Below are 21,058 nucleotides of genomic sequence, written 5' to 3' on the forward strand. Positions count from 1 at the left end.
CCTTAGTCACAGGGAAACCACAAATACAAAGCCCTCCTGACCCACTGTCCTCTCCTGTGCAGGCTCCATCGTGCAGCTACCACAGACTGACTGATGGTCGGAGCCATCACTCTGAACACCTACGAGGCACCATTTTTATGCCAAGTCTTTTATCAGCATTATCTCCAAACCACACAAAGCCTTATGAGGTGGGTACTACTGCCATCTCTGTTTCACAGAGGGAACTGAGGTGAGGAAACAACTTTGGCACCATTAAATTTTCCAGGGCCACCCACCAAAGAAGCTAGGACTGAAACCCAGGCAGCCTGACTCCTGAGCCTTCTCTCTTAATCTTATAACATACGGCCCACTCACCCCCTAAGGAAGGAGCTGAGGTCACAGCTGGCCCCTCTGAGGAGGGGATACTTGGGCTTTCTGTTGGCCAGAGCACGGCTGGGCTATAACCTAAACTTCATGGTATATGAACAATATCTAAATGACGCTATCATTGAAAATACCCACACACACGTACAAACGCATAAGCTCACTTTACAACACATCAGGAAGCAACGGCTTCACAGACTGAGGTACAATGATAACCTAGCATCCTTTCTCAGCCCACAAGGAATGGAGGTGCACGTTGGATCTCCAAGGTTTCAGTATCTGGGTAGTTTCCATGAACCAATTCAAGGTACTTTATTTAAGCTCTTAAGAAAACACATTTTGGAACACAGAGATTTCCCCGAATTCCAGGAACTCACCCCCTACCCATTGGGAACTGGCTGACAGGGTCAGAGGGCACACACACGTTCACACCCATGATGTTCTCTATGAACATGGCCAGGAAGGAAGAACTGGTGGCTGAACTGGTTCTACGGGGCCGTCTCCCAAGCTCTAGCGCCAAAGCATCGCGGTGTGGGAGCCATCCCGGCGTTCCTCGGACAGCAGCTGAGGCAGCCACCTCACGCACAGGACGGTTTCAGCGATAAGTGTGCCCTTGTGGGAGCCAATCTCCCCCAGAAGGACAACAACGCTCATTGACTGCAGTGCTGTAAGCTAAGCCAAGGCACTCTGCGGAGGGGGCAGCGAGTGAATGCCTTGGATCTGTGGAGGGCAAGCCTCCGTTTTCACAAGTGGGATGGTTCCGCAGGCCCGGGGCAAACACAACCGCTCAGGGGCCAGACACTGACCACGTGGAATTCCGAGTTCTGAACACAGGATTCCAGGGAAGGAGGAAGGCTTCTCTGGCACTTGGGCGGCGGGCGGGAGGTGTTAGGGCGAGGGCCTTAGGCAGGTCCTGCAGTCACACAACTGCACTTTTCCTGCCGTGTCCCCCACCCCCAGCAAATGTCCAATAGTTACCACAGGGAAAGGATGGGGGCCAAAGGTCTCCAAGTCCTATGTGGTTCTCAGAAAATCATCAGTAAAGAGGGATTACAAGCAGCCACGGAGCTGGAGGCACAAAAGAAAACAGTGCCAGCCACTCCCTAAACCTAATGGACTAAGTCTCCTTCCTCCACACCCGCTCCCCAGACACAGCCCTCCCCACTCCCTGCTTCCAGGAGCCTGAAAGGGTCCAGGCCTCTGAGTGCTTGGGCAGATAGAAAACACAAAACAAAAACAAAACAAAAAAACCTTTCGTCATGTCATCTACTAAAAACCTTTCCAGCCCTAACTGGTTTGGCTCAGTGGATAAAGCATCAGCCTAAGGACTCAAGGATCCCAGCCAGGTTCAATTCCGGTCAAGGGCATGTACCTTGGTTGTGGGCACATACCCAGTAGGGGGTGTGCAGGAGGCAGCTGATCGATGTTTCTCTCTCATCGATGTTTCTAACTCTATCCCTCTCCCTTCCTCTCTGTAAAAAAATCAATAAAATATATTTTAAAAAAATCTTTCCAGGTTCTTCTGTGCCCCCCCCCCCTCCTCTTTCTCTCTCTCTCCTTGAACAGAGATAGCAGACAAATGTGCACTCTGGTTGCTGACACTAAAGAAAGTGACAGTAAAGAAGCCCACCGAACCTCCATAGAGGGGCCATCAGCTGCTGGTTGTTTCTCCGGAGCCATCCTTAAACCAAAGGTTCAGAGAGACCCCCCCTCCCCTTTTTCATAGGCAACAGGGTTTAGTCCTTTTACCCCAAATCTCCAGGTGGCTGGCCCAAGGCACAGCGGGGAGGAGGGTAAGAGTTTCATGGTATATGCCCAGCCAGTATGGCTCAGTGGTTGAACGTCAACCTATGAACCAGGAGGTCAAGGTTTGATTCCTGGTCAGGGCATATGCCAAGGTTGCAAGCTCGATCCCCAATTGGGGGTGTGCAGGAGGCAGGAGATCAATGATTCTCTCTCATGATTGATGTTTCTATCTCCCCCTCTCCCTTCCTCTCTGAAATCAATAAAAATATATTTTTTATAAAGTGTTTCATGGTACATATGCACGTGGAACCAGCTAAACTTCCTCATACTCTATGCTGGAAGGGGAAGCAGAGAAGTTTAGATCTCCCCAAAAGGACAAGGAAAAGGATTTTTAGCCACTGAATGGCATACTGAAAATGATTTTTAAAACAGACTAGTCTGTCAGTTGGTTTAAGAGGGATGGCAGAATGATGGAGATGGGCAAGAATCAGCCCGGAGATAGATGGTCTGAATCTGAACCTCAAACATTTATCCCAACAGGTTGGGCCCTGAAGACATCTGAGTTAGAAATCCCTGGTGAGGTGTCCTGCCCTCAGCCACAAGGAGAAATGTAATTAGAAGCCAGCTAGTAAACCCAGAAGATGGTTATAGGCAAGGATTTTCAACAGTGTCCTGACATACTGGTATCAACAAGTACCTATTACTAGTAATAATTATGGTTACAAAGTTTGTAAAAGCTTTACCTTTTTCTGTAGTTTAAAAAAAATTGAAATGAAATTCACATAACAAAATTAAAACTTTATTTATTGTTTTATTTTTAAAATATATATATTTTATTGATTTTTTACAGAGAGGAAAGGAGAGGGATACAGTTAGAAACATCAATCAGCTGCCTCCTGCACACCCCCTACTGGGGATGTGCCTGCAACCAAGGTACATGCCCTTGACAGGAATTGAACTTGGGACCCTTCAGTCCACAGGCCAGTGCTCTATCCACTGAGCCAAACCGGTTAGGGCAAAATTAAAACTTTTAACGTGAACAATTCAATAGTACTTAGTACATTCACAATGTTGTACAACCACCACTTCTACCTAATTCCAAAATATTTTCATCACTCTTCCAAGGAAACCCCATACTTTTAAAAAATTATTTCCCATTCTCTCATCCTCCTAGCCCCTGGCAACCACCAATCTGCTTTCTATCTCTGTGGATTTTTACCTATTCTGGATACTTCACATAAATGGAATCCTATAATATGTGGCACATATGGTTACTGCACTTAGCATGTTTTCAAGGTTCATCCACATCACGGCCTGTGTCAGTGCTTCATTCCTTTTATGGCCGAATAATATTCCATTGTATGGATATACCACAATGGAATATTATCCACCTGTCCATTAATAGGCATTTGGGTTGTTTCCATCTTTTGATGATTGTGAATAGTGCTATGAACATGTGTGTACATGTATTTATTTGAGTACCTGTTTTTAATACTTTGGGGTATATACATAGGGGTAGAATTACTAGATTATATATAACTTGAGGCCCAGTGCACAGAATTCTGCACTGGGGGGAGGGGGTTCCTCAGCCCGGATTGCAAGAGGGCACAGGCCAGGCCAAGGGACCCCACCAGTGCATGATCTGGGCTGGGGAGGCACACAGGAGGTTGGCCAGCCGGGGAGGGACCGCAGGAGGGGTCCAGGGCATATCCGGCCCATCTCGCTCAGTCCCAATCAGCTGGACCCCAGTAGCAAGCAAACCTACCAGTCAGAGCGTCTTCCCCTTGCTGGTCAGTGCACGTCACAGCAACTGGTTGACCAGTTGACTGTCTGCCCCCTGGTGGTCAGTGCACATCATAGCGAGCAGTTGAGCAGCCTTAGCATATCATTAGCATACTAGAGGCCCGTTGCACGAAGATTCCTTCCCCTGGCTGCCGGCACTGGTTTTCCTCCAGCACCCGGGACCCAGGCCTTCGCTCTGGCCGCCACCTTCCGTCTTTACTCTGGCCGGAGCCTTCAGTGTTCGCTCCGGCTGGAGCCTTCAGTCTTCTCCGCACAGGCCGGAGCGCCACTCCTGTAGCTCCCTCCACCCCCCACCCTTCCCCTCATAGCAGGCGTCCTGCCCCGCCTGGCTGCTCTGCACCTGTGTATGCAAATTAACCCGCCATCTTTGTTGGGTTAATTTGCATACTCACTGATTGGCTGGTGGCATCGTGGAGGTATAGTCAATTTGCATATTTCTCTTTTATTAGTGTAGATTACACTTTGATTGGTTGAATGGCTGACTGGATGACTGGACACTTAGCATATTAGGCTCTTATTATATAGGATTCTATGTTAAACTTTTTGAGGAGTACCTGTGCATCATTCACAGACTCCCCACTGCCCCATCCTATTGTTGCTAGGTGCTGGGGGCATCTTCCCAATGTTACCTATCCCTGGGGAACTAAGGAGAGCCAAGTGTATAACAAGGAGGATAACAACACTGGGGAAAGAGGACCACCTCAGCCAGGTTCACTAGTGACTAACACATCCAGCTGGTGCTGGTGGGGGACACAGGAAAGATAAGCTCGTCTTTCTTATCTTTCAAGGGCCTCCCAAAAGCTGCACGGAAATATACATGACAAAACTGAACATCAGGTCAGGACAAAGTGTGTACCAATAAGGGCTCAGGTTTTGCTACAGTCTCTAAGATAATCGTGGTTTTCCAAAACTCAGTAACTCAAGAGCATTACCGATATACCATTTACTTAATATTTATTTTTTTAAATTGATTTCAGAGAGGAAGCGAGAAGGAGAGAGAGATAGAAACATCAATGATGAGAATCATTGATTGGTTGTCTTCTGCACGCCCTCTACTGAGATCGAGCCCGAAACCCAGAATCGAACCCAGGACCCTTCAGTCTGCAAGCTGAGGCTCTCTATCCACTGAGCCAAACGAGCTAGAGCTTAATATTTTTCTTTAATTACTTAAAGAAAAAATTTTATAACAAATGGAAAAAAATATTCTAAATATTAGGTACAAATAAATAAAATGAAAATAAATTATTAGTTTCACTAGATACTGCTACTGGTCAAAGTTCTGAGCCTAAGGCCTGTTTCTTGGTTAGAAAAAAAAGATTAGACACGTTAGAGAGGAATAAAGGCCAACTAGCACTAGAATGAATGAATATTGAGCGGTTGAATGACTCTCTATGGGAGTCAACAGTATTTAATACAGACCATCTAAAAGGGCCTCAAGGCCATCCTCTGCTAGGATATCAGGGGGAGAAATGAGCTGGGCAGGATGGGGACAAAGGCTTTGTGCGATGATCTCCTATCATTTAGCTGCAGGCCAGGCCCCCAAAACTCAGCAAAACTGAGGAGACCCCCCCATATGTCTGAATGGCAAATAATGACTTATCATTTTGAGATTTCTTATTTATTTTTCACCTTCATTAGCACAAGGGGCTCGGATTTGCTAAATGCTCACCTTGGCACCAAGGCTCCCAACCCCATTTGGTTCAAATGATTCCCCATCACCTCTCCCAGATTAAGCTATTGGTCTAACTCTGTTTAGAGTTATGTTTTGCTTGGTTTAGTCTTTTTTATCTTAAGTTTATTGTCAAATATGTATACATATAGAAGAATGTATATAAAACATGTATTATGGTTTAAAAAAAAATAAGATGAAAACTGATTCATTCTCTTAGAAGCTCCACGTGACCCTTTCTGTCACAACTCCTTCTCTCTCCCCAGATGTCACACAATCTTCTGTTATTCATTCCTTTACTTCTCTTTGTAATATTACATCCTATGTCTGTATCCCTAAATAAGATATTGTTTGGTTTTGAAAAAAGTGAGACAAGCACAAATGTAGCTTTGTGTACTAGTTTCCTAGGGCCACCATAAGAAATTAACACAAAATTGGTCACTTAAAACAAAGAAACTTATTCTCGCTCAGGCTGGAGGCTAGACTTCCAGTCCAAAATCAAGGTGTGGACAGGGCCACGCTCCCTCCAAGGCTCCAGGGAAGACCCCTCCTTGTCTCTTCTAGCTTGTGGTAGCTGCCAGCAATTCTTGGCGTCCCTTGGCTTAGGGTGGCATAACTCCAATCTCCTCATGTGGCCCTCTGCCCTCTGTGCGTCTGACTGTGTCTTCACATGGCATTCTCATCTCTGGGTGTCCATGTCCAAATGTCCCTCTTCTTATAAAGACACCAGTCATTGGAGTAGGGCCATCCTCGCCCAGCATGACCTCATCTTCACTTGATTGCGTCTACAAAGACCCTGTTTCCTAAAAAGGTCACATTCCCAGGATAGGCCACCAACATATCTTGTTTAGAGGGACACAATTCTACCCGCAATACTGTACAACAGTAAGAATACTGCCTTTGCTAGAGGACGCCTCCCAGAAGGTAATTAGCTAAACAGAGAGTTTGGTTGTGGTCCCAGAGAATTGCCAAGAGCCCTTTCTGGGAAAGCTGATAAGCAAGATCATAACTGAGTCCCAACAATATTGGGTAGGTGGCCACAGCGGGGACATCTGGCAGTGTGGTCATGGGGGAAGGTGCAGATACTGGACATCCTTCGGAACTAGGGTTGCAGGAGTGAGCTCCTCTGATTTTCTGTTTCTGAATTCACTGGGGCCTGCCTCTGGTTCTCAGGATCAGGGAAAGAATACACTGTCTCTCTGGTCAGCAGAGCAAGGAGAGGGGAGCAGGAGCTTACTCAGCACATGAGCAAGACGGCCAAGTGCAGATAGGAATCCGGACCAGGCTCCCCCAGGGAGTCAGCCTCAGGCTGAAGTGATGGAACACGGGCAGTAGGTAAGTAGGTAACGACAGCCCCTTGCCCCACTGTCCATCCTCTATGTCAAGTGCACACCGTTCTCCTGGGATCGCCCTTCCCAGTCCTCGGGGATTTCCCTGCGCCTCTCCTGTGCCCTACACCCCACTTTCTCCTTTGGCTGGTTTCTCCTCTTGCTTTGGTGGTGTGTGTTCTCCTTAGAAAGAGCAAAGTACTTTTTTTTGTTAGAAAATGATCGGTTCCATGCCCATACTTAGTATAACAATGACTGGAGACTTTCCTTCATAAATCTGAAGGCAGCATGCATTATATTCTTGCTTCTAGCACTGCTGTTAAGAAGCCCCCAGCCATGTTGCTTCCCAATGCTCTCCGTATGCCATGTATCTTTTTCTTCCCGGAAATTGTTAGTCTCTTCTTAACCCCCCTCCCCACCCCCATCCCCGTGTTCTGAAATCTCAGAGGGTGGGAATCTAGTGAATACTTTCAAATCTGAACACTCATGTCCTTCAGTTATAGGGAATTTTCTTGAAGTATTTTACTGTTAATTTCCTCCCGTACTTAATTTCCTCTTTCTCTACAACCTCTAGCCAGATAGCGGGCTTTTTAGGCTGCTCCTCTAATTTCCTTATCTTTCTCTTCTACTTTTTCCAGCTTTCTTTCTTTTTCATCTTTTTTGTTTTTTTTTTCCTGAGGCATCGTCACTTTATCCTCTAACCCTTCCATTGGATTTGTCGTTTCCCTATCATGGTTCTAATTTCTAAGAGAGAGCTTTTTGGTTCATTGAATTTTTTAAAAATTGAGTGGCAAGCACAAACGTAGCTGTTTAATATGGGCCCAATATCTTTTCTTTTACCTGCGTGTATCACTGATGGCTCTTCTTAATTTCTCTGTTTTCTCCCAATGTTGTCTGTTCCAGCTACTTTTCCTCCTTGTGCTTTGGTCTCTAATGTACTTTTGTTCAGAGTTGTAGTAATCCTTAGCTGTCTGTTCATGATTAAGAACCGAATTGTGCTTAGATAGTAAAGGTACATACTGAAATAGTTACCAAATTTTTTTTTTCAGGATTCCCCTCAAAATAATCAAGGGTGGGGAATGAGTGGGATGACAGAAGATATAAGATTACCCACGAGTTGATCATTGCTAAAACTGTTTGAGTACATGGGAGGTCATATGTCATTCCCCTTATTTATGTAAATGTTGTCCATAATAATAAGGGGGCGGGGGTAGTTTCAAAACTGGGTAGAACCTCTGAACACACAGGAGGAATCCGTCAACTTTGAACTTCATTGTAGGGAGGTCCAGGTGAGCCTCGACAAGAATATCTCTTGAGCTGGTCAGCTCCCAGAGGGCAGTACCATTCCAAACTGCTAGGAAAACAAAGGTCTGGCTGACAGTGAGCTGGGAATCAAGTCATGAGGAGGGAGAGGTGGTCTCAGAATGTAGGCTTCTGTACAGAAACAGTGACTTCATCTTCCGCCTTTTAAAAAAAATTTTTTAAATATATTTTTATGGACTTCAGAGAGGAAGGGAGAGGGAGAGAGAGAAACATCAATGATGAGAGTGAATCATTGATCGGCTGCCTCCTGCACACCCCTTACTGGGGATTGAGCCAGCAACCCGGGCATGTGCCCTGACCTCCTGGTTCATAGGTCAACACTCAACCACTTAGCCACACTGGCCGGCTCCTCTTTCCATCGTTTAGAATAAAATATCCACACTCTCCATATACTTAGTGTCCCCCAGTCCAGAAACTGCTTCAACCCTACCAAAAGGAAAGGCAGTCAGGTGGCTGAGTGGGGTGCAAAAGGAAGCGGTCCATGGACCCAAAAGCATTTCCTACAATGGCTACCCAATCTTTTTTATTTTAGCAACCTCTCCTCCCCCAATTCACCCCAGTTCCTGGGGTACTTTTAAGGAATCTGTGATACAAACAGATTGGTTCTTTGCTTTCCTCACTGTCAGCTTAAAATTATCTCTCTCAAATGTGCTAAGTCAATTACCATTCACCCACCTGTTTCCCAGCTTTCAAAAGTTTATTGCTGTTATCTCCTCTCCTATTTGCCTTGCGAGTTCCTGTCGTTTCAGCTGGGTTTCAAGAGAGCACAAACAGCTGTAGAATTTGTGTGTATTCAACCTGCCTCCTTAGCCTGGAGCCCGCCTTTGGTTTGTTTGTTTTCTTGGGTAGGGAGCAGGACCCGGGTACAGTCTGTATCCAGAGGTGCCCTGAAAGGGTTTCCCACTTTCCTTGGCTGGGTTCTTCCATCCCCCAATATGCAAATTCTGTACTCCTTCTGTTCCTGCCAAAGCTCAGATCAGCCTCCAGATCCGTGTCACGGCATCCTCTCCCACCTCAATAAGAACAATTTCTGAGCTCCAGCAAGGAGGAAAGAAAAGAGCAACAGATGAAGACCCAGAACGTCTGGTTCTGTCTCCGCCACTGTGTGATCTCCACTGGGATCCCGTTCCCCCACCTCTGACCTTCTCTGTAATTCCCAGAAAGTAGTGTCAGTCTTTCCTGGGCCCAGCCAAGCTCCACCACCCATTTGAGCTGCAGAACAGCTCAACTCAAGGGCAAAGAGAAGTTAGGTAGAGGATTCTACCACAGAGAAAAGCTCCATAGACACAGCCAGGCATAGGAGCCTGAGTCAGCACTGGAGACGTTAGCTTCCTGCAGCTCGTCGTCTCCAGTAGAAGAAGAAAGACCTCAGGCTCCAGCCCCACAGGCCGGACTCCCCGTGGTGCTGACTCAGCAAGAGCCACAAGGAAGAGCCTGACACATGGACCACTACCATGCAGTGAGGACCCGGCCAGCAGGCATCCCCCAGCCTCTCTTGGCCCCTGGCCCCCAGCTCACTCTGTCCCTCCCTGCAAGGCCAAGAGAGGCCAGACTTGCTTACAGAGGCAAATGATTCACCACCTAGACTCCCCGACTCTCTGCCTCAGCAAAGGTGTGGTGCTGCCTGGAGACAGCAGGGAGATGCCAGCAGCCACCAAGGCCCCAGCCGGGTTCAGCAATGTCAGCAGAGCTGCACCAAGTCCACCGGCACAGCCAGCGAGGCTGTGCCTCCCAACAAACACTTGGGCCCAGGCAGCTAGCAGGCCCTGTGGGAAGAACTACAGACGAGCAGAGAAAACTGGGTCTTTGAGGACTTTGGATCTACCTCCTCTTCCATAGAAGAGGAAAATACTGGATGAGTGCAATGCAGTCCTGGAAAAGCCAGAGAACACTCAGCACCGTGACCTTGTCCTGTGACCCGAGCTAGAACAAAGCTGAATCACAATGGCCTCCCTTCCTATACCTGTAACCTGAAAAGGCGTATAGGTGCTCAATAAAGATCTGTCTTGCCCTGACTGGTTTGGCTCAGTGGATAGAGCGTCCGCCTGCAGACTCAAGGGTCCCAGGTTCGATTCCGGTCAAGGGCATGTACCTTGGTTGCGGGCACATCCCCAATAGGGGGTGTGCAAGAGGCAGCTGATCGATGTTTCTCTCTCATCGATGTTTCTAACTCTATCCCTCTCTCTTCTTCTCTGTAAAAAATCAATAAAATATATTAAAAAAAAAAAAAAAACGATCTGTCTTGAATGAGTGAATGAGTGAATACATATCATCCCAAAGGTTTCTAATTGAATCAGCTAAGGCAGTGGTCCCCAAATACCTATCTGAGGGCTGGGTGAATCACCAAAGAAACTATAGCAATGATTCCTAACCTTTTAAAATAGGTCCTTTCATCCTTAAACAAAGTTATTATGATGGCAAATGTACTTTAGTGTGTGTCAATTAAGAAGAAAACAATAACCAGAGCTAATGTTTATGAGGGCCTTAATGTGTGCTGTGCACTGGACTAAGTGATTCACCCATAATCTTACTTCTCTCAACAATTCTGGAAAGCACTGTCAGGTGTGGAGACTGGAGTTCAGAGAGGCTGGTCCACAAGTGGGAGGAGGACATAACCCAGGTCTGAATGAAATCACTGCCGGGGCCACCGGTCACCGTACCAAATTAAACGCCAATAAGAAAAGCACTTTTAAATGCATTGGTATTTTATGAACATAGCAGCACCTACACACATGTGAAAACAGAAATATGAATACTTGCACCTTCTATGAACATGTTTAGATTTGAAGACACCTTGCAGTAATCCCCTCCTCAGGGGTCTATAGCCCATCACTGGGAACCTCTGAGCTCAGTGCCTAGAAGCCCATTATGCAGAAAGCAGCAGGGTACTGCCTCCAGGAAAGGACCTACCTGTCTATACCTGCATCTCACATCCAAGCAGGTGTCACCAAGCCTCCAACTCCAGAGGAGTGGAGGGGAGAGAATCTCCAAGGAAGGGTTAAAACAGAAGGACAGAGTCAGCAAGTTCACGAGAAAGACAAAACAAGTTGAAAACACAGCAGGAATGAACTGCTACATTAGCAATCCTGGCAACATATTGTGGAAGGACTAACGGGGATTAATGAGAGGAAGAGAGCCTGAAATCTGTGACCCAGACTGCTAGTCGCCCTTCAATGGTTATTCTCCCCTCCTCCCGTAGTAACAGAACCCTCAATTTCAAGATGGGCATCTGGCCACCTCTAACACCCATTACATGTCCCTTGCTCCTAGTACAGCCAGGTGACTAAGAGGTATCCCGTGGCTGCTTTCTGTAACCTGCCTTAAAAATACCAGCCCCAGGCCTTTGGCCCCGTTTCTTCGTCCCTTCCTACCTTGTGCTGCCTGGAACATGAACGTGATAGATGGAGGACTAGCTACCAGTTGGGACCATGAGGGTAAGATCAGGCCCAAAAGTTGGCATAGCTGTGAACGAGAAGTTTAGGGCTTATAGAACAGAGATGCCATGCCAACCATGGGCTGTTCTTGCCAGACGTTTATGTCCCAAAGAACCAGACTTCTTATTTCAGCCACAGAGACTCTGAGTGCCCGCTCCTGATAGCTAACGTATACAAAGTCCAATTCCACTCCTACAAAATCTCTTTATAGCCCTGGCTGGTGTGGCTCCGTGGGTTAAGCATCATCCCATGCACCAAAGGTCGCCAGCTCAATTCCGGGTCTGGGCTCGTGCCCAAGTTGGGGGCTTGATCCCAGTAGGGAGTGTGCAGGAGGCAAGTGATTGATGTTTCTATCTCATTGATGTTTCTCTCTCTCTCTCTCTCTCTCTCTCTCTCTCTCTCTCTCTCTCCCTCTCCCTCTCCGTTCCTCTCTCTCCAAAATCAATAAAAACATATATATATATTTTAAAAATCTCTTTACAGTAAAACAGCAACCCAAAATTGAAAATATAAACCAAAAGCAACATTCCAGCCAATAATGTCTCCACCCAATATAGCCAAAGATTTGGATGGCCTCTCCAAGCTGTTATAAAATGAATCAACTTGAAACATGTTTCAACTGCATATTTTTAAAGTAGTATGTCATGTTTTATAATAAGTGTTGGCTTAAATATTTCAAAAACAAAAGGCCACATGTATGGAGGGCCTACAGGCAGTGTGCTAAGTACAGGGTGTTCAAATATAAATTAAACCAGTACCTCCCCTCAAGAAGATCACTAGCTAGGAGGAAGGTTCAGGGAGTAAGAAAGGATAGAACAGGAGACCTTTGATTTTTGTTATAAACCCTGCGATATAACTTGATTTCTAGACTAAATTTTATACATGTGTGACTTTAAAAATACATATCAAAAAGATGTGGCAGGCAATTTAATAATATATGTGACTATGTTAAAGTAAAACATTGTATAAAAAAAGACATCGCTTGATCGTATTTCTTTTTGTTGAGAATATGCTGTCTGTCCATCTATCTGTCATACAGAAAATACCTGAGAGGTAAATACCTATACGTAAATGCTAATAGCAGTTATCTCTGCTAACCAGGATTTGAGGTGACAATTTGTTATACTCATCTATATTGTTGAAATCATCTAAAATAAATGTGTATTTTTGTTAATATAAAAAACAGGTCCCCGTTTCCCCCCTGTTGACCTCTTTTAGCCCAAGCTCCTTCCACTATACCACACTGTTCCCTCTACTTGGGGTTCAAATGTTTAGCAATTACATCGCTACAAGACCTTTCACATCTCTATAATACATCTCTCCTATGTCACAGTGCCACATCTTCATGTTTTTTGTTGTCTTGGGATGGGCTCATATCATAGGTTAACTGGGCAGGCACCTCACCTAATCCTACACCCTGTATGGACAGAGCTGCCGCTGAGAATGGTTTCCTCAGAGCACTGTCAAGTTGGTGATGGCTACTTCCCACTGGCCAGGACAAGCAGGGATGGCTGTCTAGAATAAAAGGGAACTAAAGAGAAGCCACCAAAGCTTGAAGTAAAACCTAATTCTACCTGCCTTTTACAATTAAACTAGAGGCCCGATGCACAAAATTCATGCAAGAGTAGGCCTTCCTTCCCCCAGCTGCAGGCACCAGGGACCCGGGCTTCCCTCTGGCTGCCAGCGCCTGGGCCTCCCTCTACAGGGTGATCATGGGGCGATAGCCAGGCCCCCGACCAATCACATTGCACCCGTCTTGGCTGGCCTGGCTCCAGTGCGTGTCATAGTGTGGTCCCAGATGGCCATCTGGATGGTCGTTCCACTGTTCAGCTGTTCGGTCGATTTGCATATTACGCTTTTATTATAAAGGATAGGAGTGCTTTAGAAGTGAAAATTGTAAATATCTTGGAAGGTCAGACACTGAAACTAGGGCATCTCTGGCAAGGTGTGATGGGCAAGAGCTTGCTGGTGGGCAGTGTCTCACCAGGTGTAATTTAGAGCAAATGTGTGCCATAAGCACCATGGCTGAGGGGTTGGGGAGAGAAAGTGTTTATGGACAGGCATGTAACCCTGCTACAATCTAGTCTGACCCCATTGTAGGAGTTTTGAGCCATACATGCTAGACCCTGTAAACTCAATACCACCAATCATCTTTAAGTTACACCCCTCCAGGTGTTATATCTAGACCATCAGTAAGGTCAGTGGAGAGCTGAGAAGAGAAAACTTACATGTTCAAAAGTACAAGGATAAAAACTAAGAAAGCAGAGGAATCCTGGGATCTTGAAGTTCTGATATCACCATTAGACCTCCATCCTCAAGGTAAGTATGTATTTGGTGCTGAGCAGTAGCAGGTAGACCCAATACAGATGCTCAGCAAAACCCAAAATGAAATGTTCTCAATCTAGGATCTCTACTTGGATTTAGGGAATCCTCTTCCATTATCCCTTCAGTCACCAGGCTGTAAGAACTATGAACAGCCCTTGACTGGCTGATCTCTAACTTTCCACCCATCTCTAGGGCCCTGTTGCTTGGTCCAATGCCTAGCTCTCTATCCTTTTCACCGGGAATCTTCATTCCTTCCCACCCCTACCAAGTCACCATCCATGTCTCTTTGTCCTTTCCTATAATGTGTGCCCTACCCAGGGCTTCATCCCCAGACCAGCAGAAAGGGCCTCCAGAGAGTGATAAGAAAGGCAAAGAATAAGTGTAAACTCCGAAACAGCCACAGTCGACTATGGGAGAAACATTACACACTGTTCATTCACTCAAGAAAGAATCATTGTCCAGCCCTAGCCGGTTTGGTTCAGTGGATAGAGCGTTGGCCTATGAACCGAAGTGTCCAGGGTTCAATTCTAGTCAAGGGCATGTACCCTGGTTGCAGTCTCCTCCCCGGCCCAGGCCCTGGTCAAGGTACAAGTAGGAGGCAACCAATTGATGTGTTTCTCTCACATCGATATTTCTCTCTGTCTTTTCCTATCTCTTCCACTCTCTCTAAAAATCAATGGAAAAATATCCTTGGGTGAAGATTTTAAAAAAATCATTATCCATATTCAAAAATGGAGGGGAAAGTTATTTTAGAAAGGAGCCTTCTCCTTGCTCCATCAGTAAGTCTCTGGGGTCAGTAAGTCTCCCCTACAAGACCAGGCTGGTGCTACTAAAAGTGGTCAGGGTACACGGGGTGGAGTTCTGAAGCACAAGGGTCAGGCCCTCACCAGAGAGTCACATGCCCCAGCAAGTCTCTTGAGATGCCAGTTTTGTCCTCAAACCACAAGACCACACCCTGACAAAATGCAGCAACCACCCTCCTCTCTGGGAAAGAGGCACCACCACCATGGTGGAAAGGGAGTTGGAGTTAGCTAAAGCCTCTAAAATACAACCAACATCCAGGATCAGACCTATAACCAGGAGAGAATCCAGGTTGTTACTCCAAGAGATCAAGAGTCCTCCTTGCGAATATTCCTGCCTGAGAATCTACTGACTTTGGACAATAAGAGATATCAACTGCTTTGGTTATTGGACAAGGTCAGCAATCACCTACATTCGCAAAAGGAAGAGAAAGAGAGAGGAATAAAGAGTTGATTCTATAAAGAAAAATAAGATGGAACTTCCCTCATTTCACATCTCAACTCCCATTCATTCTGGCCATAAGTCAGCACCTATAACCATTACCATCACCATTGCAAGTACTTACGGAGCACTTACTATATGCCAGGCACTGAGCTAAGCATTTTACATGCACTATCTCACTTTAAAACCTCATGAGATGGGTACTGTTTTCATCTCTGTTTACAGATGAAGATGCTGTGGCTGAGTGAAGTGAGGATACTCCTCAAAGTTACATAGTCAGCAAGTGGCACAGCTGGGACTGGCTTCAAGCTCCCATGCTCTTAATGATGACCATATTCTACCCTACCTTACTTGACCACCTACTGTGGAGCACTCTGAAAGTAACAGATGTAGAGAGAAGGGAACGTCTCAGAAGGGGTCACAGAATACACAGCTGCTCTTAGAGTTGTAAAGAAGGGACAGGGCTTAGTCCAGGCACAGACTCAGGAGGAGGCCACTCTCTGTAGGGGGAATAAGGTTATTTCAGGCCAGAGGGAATAAAAACCCTGACACACCTAGCAAACAGTCCCTGGTAGCTGGAGCAGAACCTTCGTGAAGGGAAAGGGGAAAAGGTGGAGCTGGAGCAAAGGGTTGGGGCAGGACTGGAAGACTACAGGCCACACGGAAGAGCTGGGAATCCTGGAGTCAATACATTTTTTTGTTTTGTTATTTTTAAATCCTAAGTCAAGGACATGCTTAATGATTTTAGAGAGTAGGGAATGGGGGGGGGAGGGGAAGAGAGAGAGAGAGAGAGAGAGAGAGAGAGAGAGAGAGAGAGAGAGAGAAATGCCAATGTGAGAGAGAAATATCAATCAGTTGCTTCCCATACGCGCCCCAACCAGGGATCGAACCCGCTGCCTAGGTATGTGGCCTGACCGGAATCGAACCCACAACCTTTCAGTGCAGGAGACAACACTCCAACCAACAGAGTTACTGGGTCAGGGCTCACAGGCAGTTTTGTGGGTTTTTTTTTTTTTTTTTTTTTTTTTAAATTTCTTTATTGATTAAGGTGTCATATATTTGTCCTCATCCCCCCATTCCCATCCCACCCCCCTCCCCATGGATGCCCCAACCCTCTGTTGAACTTAAGCATTGGTTAGGCTCATATGCATGCACACAAGACCTTTGGTTGATCTCTCCCCCCTCCCCCCACCCTCCCCTATCCTCCCTCTGAGGCCCGATAGTCCGATCGATGCCTCCTTGTTTCTGGTTCTGTTCTTGTTCATCAGTCTATGTTGTTCATCATTTCCCCTAGATGAGCGAAATCATGTGTCACTAGAGATATACTTATAAGAATTGAATGTGCGACAAGCAATAATAGTTATGCTGACAGGCAAATGAATCAGTCTGTAGTGAGTTTCTTTCTGGTCCAACAGTTCTTTTGAGCTCCAATATCAATGTCCACCAGTTCCTTATGAGTACATGTCGGCACTGACCCCTCAGCTCTGGATGGTGGACAAATGGTGGTAATGCAGGTCCGACTCCCTCTGGTTTGGTCTCGGCCGGATCCAGGGGCACGGCTTCACCTGGATCCAGGGGCCCACGGCCTCACCCGGACCCGGGATCCAGTCTCACTCGGATCTAGGGGCACACAGCCTCGCCCAGACCCAGGATTCAGCTTCATCCGGACCCAGGGGCGCATGGCCTCACCCGGACCCAGGGGCGCGTGGCCTCTCCCAGACCCAGGGTCGCGTGGCCTCACCCGGATCCAGGGGCCCACGGCCTCACCCGGACCCGGGACCCAGGCTCACCCGGATCCAGGGGCCCACGGCCTCGCCCGGACCCGGGGCCAGGCTCACCCGGATCCAGGGGCCCAGGGCCTCGCCCGGACCCGGGGCCAGGCTCACCCGGATCCAGGGGCCCAGGGCCTCGCCCGGACCCGGGACCCAGGCTCACCCGGATCCAGGGGCCCAGGGCCTCGCCCGGACCCGGGACCCAGGCTCACCCGGATCCAGGGGCCCAGGGCCTCGCCCGGACCCGGGACCCAGGCTCACCCGGATCCAGGGGCCCAGGGCCTCGCCCGGACCCGGGGCCAGGCTCACCCGGATCCAGGGGCCCAGGGCCTCGCCCGGACCCGGGACCCAGGCTCACCCGGATCCAGGGGCCCAGGGCCTCGCCCGGACCCGGGACCCAGGCTCACCCGGATCCAGGGGCCCAGGGCCTCGCCCGGACCCGGGACCCAGGCTCACCCGGATCCAGGGGCCCAGGGCCTCGCCCGGACCCGGGACCCAGGCTCACCCGGATCCAGGGGCCCAGGGCCTCGCCCGGACCCGGGACCCAGGCTCACCCGGATCCAGGGGCCCAGGGCCTCGCCCGGACCCGGGACCCAGGCTCACCCGGATCCAGGGGCCCAGGGCCTCGCCCGGACCCGGGACCCAGGCTCACCCGGATCCAGGGGCCCAGGGCCTCGCCCGGACCCGGGACCCAGGCTCACCCGGATCCAGGGGCCCAGGGCCTCGCCCGGACCCGGGACCCAGGCTCACCCGGATCCCGGGGCCCAGGGCCTCGCCCGGACCCGGGACCCAGGCTCACCCGGATCCCGGGGCCCAGGGCCTCGCCCGGACCCGGGACCCAGGCTCACCCGGATCCCGGGGCCCACGGCCTCGCCCGGACCCGGGACCCAGGCTCACCCGGATCCCGGGGCCCACGGCCTCGCCCAGACCCAGGATTCAGCCTCACCCGGAACCCGGGGCCCACGGCCTCGCCCAGACCCAGGATTCAGCCTCACCCGGACCCAGGGGCGCATGGCCTTGCCCTGACCCAGGGGCACATGGCCTCACCCGGACCTGGGGCCCAACCTCACCCTGACCCAGTTTCCAGCCTCACCCGGACCCAGAGGCGCGCGGCTTCACCCGGTTCCGGGACCCAGCGGGGTTTCATCTTCTTGATCCCAATTCCTGTTGGTCAATTCCCTCTCAGCAATTCCTTCGGCCATTTTCTCAGAGTTCCAGGGCAGCCACCGCAGAACTCGTTGGGCGGCGGGCTCGGCGAAGCTACGGTGTGCCCGGTGCGCGGCGGCGGGCTGGTCCGGGGTGGCTGCGTCGGCCCTTGGGTCTGCAGCGGTGGCCGGTCGCCGAGCGTGCGCACCTGGCCGCTTCCGAGGCGTTGAGATTCTTGAAGGACTCAGAGGTCAGCAAGCGCGTAGTCTCCCACCCCATGTCTCCCAGGGGCTCGTCTGTCCGTGCTCGGCAGCGAGTGAAGCCTTCCCCTCAGCCGGAGACCGCTGGGGGAACTGCGCCGAGCACGATCCAGGCCACCATTGTGTCGCCTGAGCCGTAGTTTTTAAAGTGTGGTCTTTGGGTCACCGGCATCAGCTTCATCCCGCGTACCCCTCTCTTTTATTCTAGTTATGGAGCATCTGCTCAGTCAGCCCTCCGGTGGTTCTGGATGGTGTCTGCTCTGCTCTCCCGTCGTAGTCTCAAAATTGTTGTGGTAGGCAGCAATCAGGCTTCTGCCCTATGCCTCCATCTTGGTCCTTGTTTGTATAGTTAAGTCTTGATTGTTGTTGGTGTCACTGGGAGGAATTGTCCTCCAGGCCAATTGGTCGTGCGGACCCTCTGTGTCTATAAAGGAAGAGTTGCTGTGCGGGAGACACGTTTATTTGCCAGGTCTTGGTGCAGCAAGGCTTTGGCGCTCACTGCGTCTGCCTCTTGAATGTGTCCCTTATGGTAGTGGTTGAAATCTGGTGTCATCTCACACCGACCACTAGATGCCTTCGTTTCTGGGTCTCCAATGGAGTGTAGGTCAGCTACTGCCTGTGGCCCCTCAGCATGAATTACAGCATCACTTATATTCGTGACCTGTTTCGGTGTCTTCCCCTTTTGGCTGCCTCCCTATCGCTCAGCTTCCCCAATCTCCCTAGGTGGTCGCTCTTGATACCCCCCTTTGTGGGCTGAGTGCAAAGTCTTGGTGTTGTTAAGCCTTGATTGCTGTTGGTACACTGGGAGGATGTGACCTCCAGTCCAATTGGCTGTGAGGATCAGCTGTGTCTATGCCGGGAGACAGCCCCATTCAACTAGACTTGCAAAATTGTAAAAGCCTCTGTGTTCAGCTTGGATGGGGCGGAGTTACAGGGCGGAGCCTACCGCCTTGGCTTCCCGTCAGCCCCGCCCTATGAGGTTCCTGTGTCTCAGTGTCCCTCCGTACTCCCAGCAAACACCTCTGAGAGAAAAGCGCCCTGGAGTTTCGCGCGCTGCCAAACAGTCTAGTCTCTCCCCCAATGAATCTGGATTCCCAGATTCTCGCCCAGAACTGGGTTTCCGTGTAGTCAGAATTGGGGCTCACCGCAGTCTGGCGCTTTTGTCTCCTTCCCTCCAGGGCGACTCAGCCGCACAGTCAGCAGCCCATCCTCCGCGCACAATCCCCTGCGCGCCTCCGGTGCTCTGCTCTTCGCCGCCTCTCTGCACCTCTGCCCCACAGCCCAGCTTTCCCCAGTATGAGCCTGGCTTCCCCGGGTCTTTCCCGGAACTGGGGTTCAGTGCAGTTGGAACTGGGGGTTCAGCACAGTCCGGAGCCCTTGTCTCCCTCCCGCTAGGGCAATCCAGCGGCACAGGCAACAGTCCCTCCTCTGCGCACATTCCCGTGCGCGGCTCTGGCGCAGCTCCTCTGTGTCTCTGTCCCACAGCCCAGACTCCCCCAGCATGAGCCCGGCTTTCCAGGGTTTCGCCCGGGACTGGGGTTCAGTGCAGTCGGAGCTGGGGTTCAGCACAATGTGGCGCTTTTATCTCCTTCCCGCCAGAGAACGCCAGCCAGGCCGTCAGCCGCCCCTTCCTCTCCGGCTCCGTCTTCCCCGCACGCGCGCGGGCTCGTGTCTCCGCCCGTGTCTCCATACCTCAAGCTTTTACGGCTTCCCTGATTTTCCTTGTGGTCCTCTCTTTCCTTCTAATTGTGGGCATTTCAGTCAGCCAGCTTTCCTGTGGTTCTGGATGATGTAGTTTTGATTTTTAGTTGTGTTTTTGAAATTGTTGTGCCCGGCTGTAGGTTAGGTGTTTAACCTATGCCGCCATCTTGGTTTCTCCCTTGTGGGTTTTTTTAAGATATATTTTATTGATTTTTTACAGAGAGGAAGAGAGAGGGATAGAGAGTTAGAAACATCGATGAGAGAGAAACATCGATCAGCTGCCTCCTGCACATCCCCCACTGGGGATGTGCCCACTAGCAAGGTACATGCCCTTGACCGGAATTGAACCTGGGACCCTTGAGTCCACGGGCCGACGCTCTATCCACTGAGCCAAACCGGTTACGGCATCACAGGCAGTTTTTAAGCAAGGAAGTGGTATGATCAGATTTGTGTTTTAGCAAAACATGGTGGTTGCAGAGAGACTGACAGCAAGAACAAGCTGGCGGCAAGGACACAATCACCTATTACCATTATCCAGGGGAAGGTGGTAAAGAACAAACTAAGGTACCGGAGATGGGGACGCATGATCAAGAGATGAAGTAATTAATTACATGTACAGGGAGCAGGAGCGGCCAATGAGCCCTAGGAAATCTCCTGGCTTCACATCACTCATTTTCTCCAGCCGGTCCCTGTATGTCACCAATCTTACGGGAAGGTAGGAGGAGGGTTCAGTGAGTACAGGGGCTTCTAGAGGTCCCATCCTCACCCTCCCACCCCCGCCTCTGCGCCAACATCCACCCACCCACTCTTCCCTTCCAACAGGGACCGAAGCTTCCCATCCCCCTCCACATGCTCCACAACCACCTAGGACAGTGATGGGCAACCTTTTGAGCTTGGTGTGTCAAACTTCGCCAAAAAACTGAGCATAACTCGGGTAGTGTGTCAC

General features: G+C 49.5%; 1 protein-coding gene across 1 annotated transcript in view; it reads right to left on the bottom strand.

The window, feature by feature from the left end:
* The window catches only part of MAP3K9 (mitogen-activated protein kinase kinase kinase 9), an 82,880-nt gene that overhangs the window by 33,853 nt on the left and 27,969 nt on the right, over window positions 1-21,058 (bottom strand). The window lies entirely within an intron of this gene.

Source organism: Cnephaeus nilssonii, assembly GCF_951640355.1.
Source record: "Cnephaeus nilssonii genome assembly, chromosome: 4".
NCBI classification, from domain to species: Eukaryota; Metazoa; Chordata; class Mammalia; order Chiroptera; family Vespertilionidae; genus Cnephaeus; species Cnephaeus nilssonii.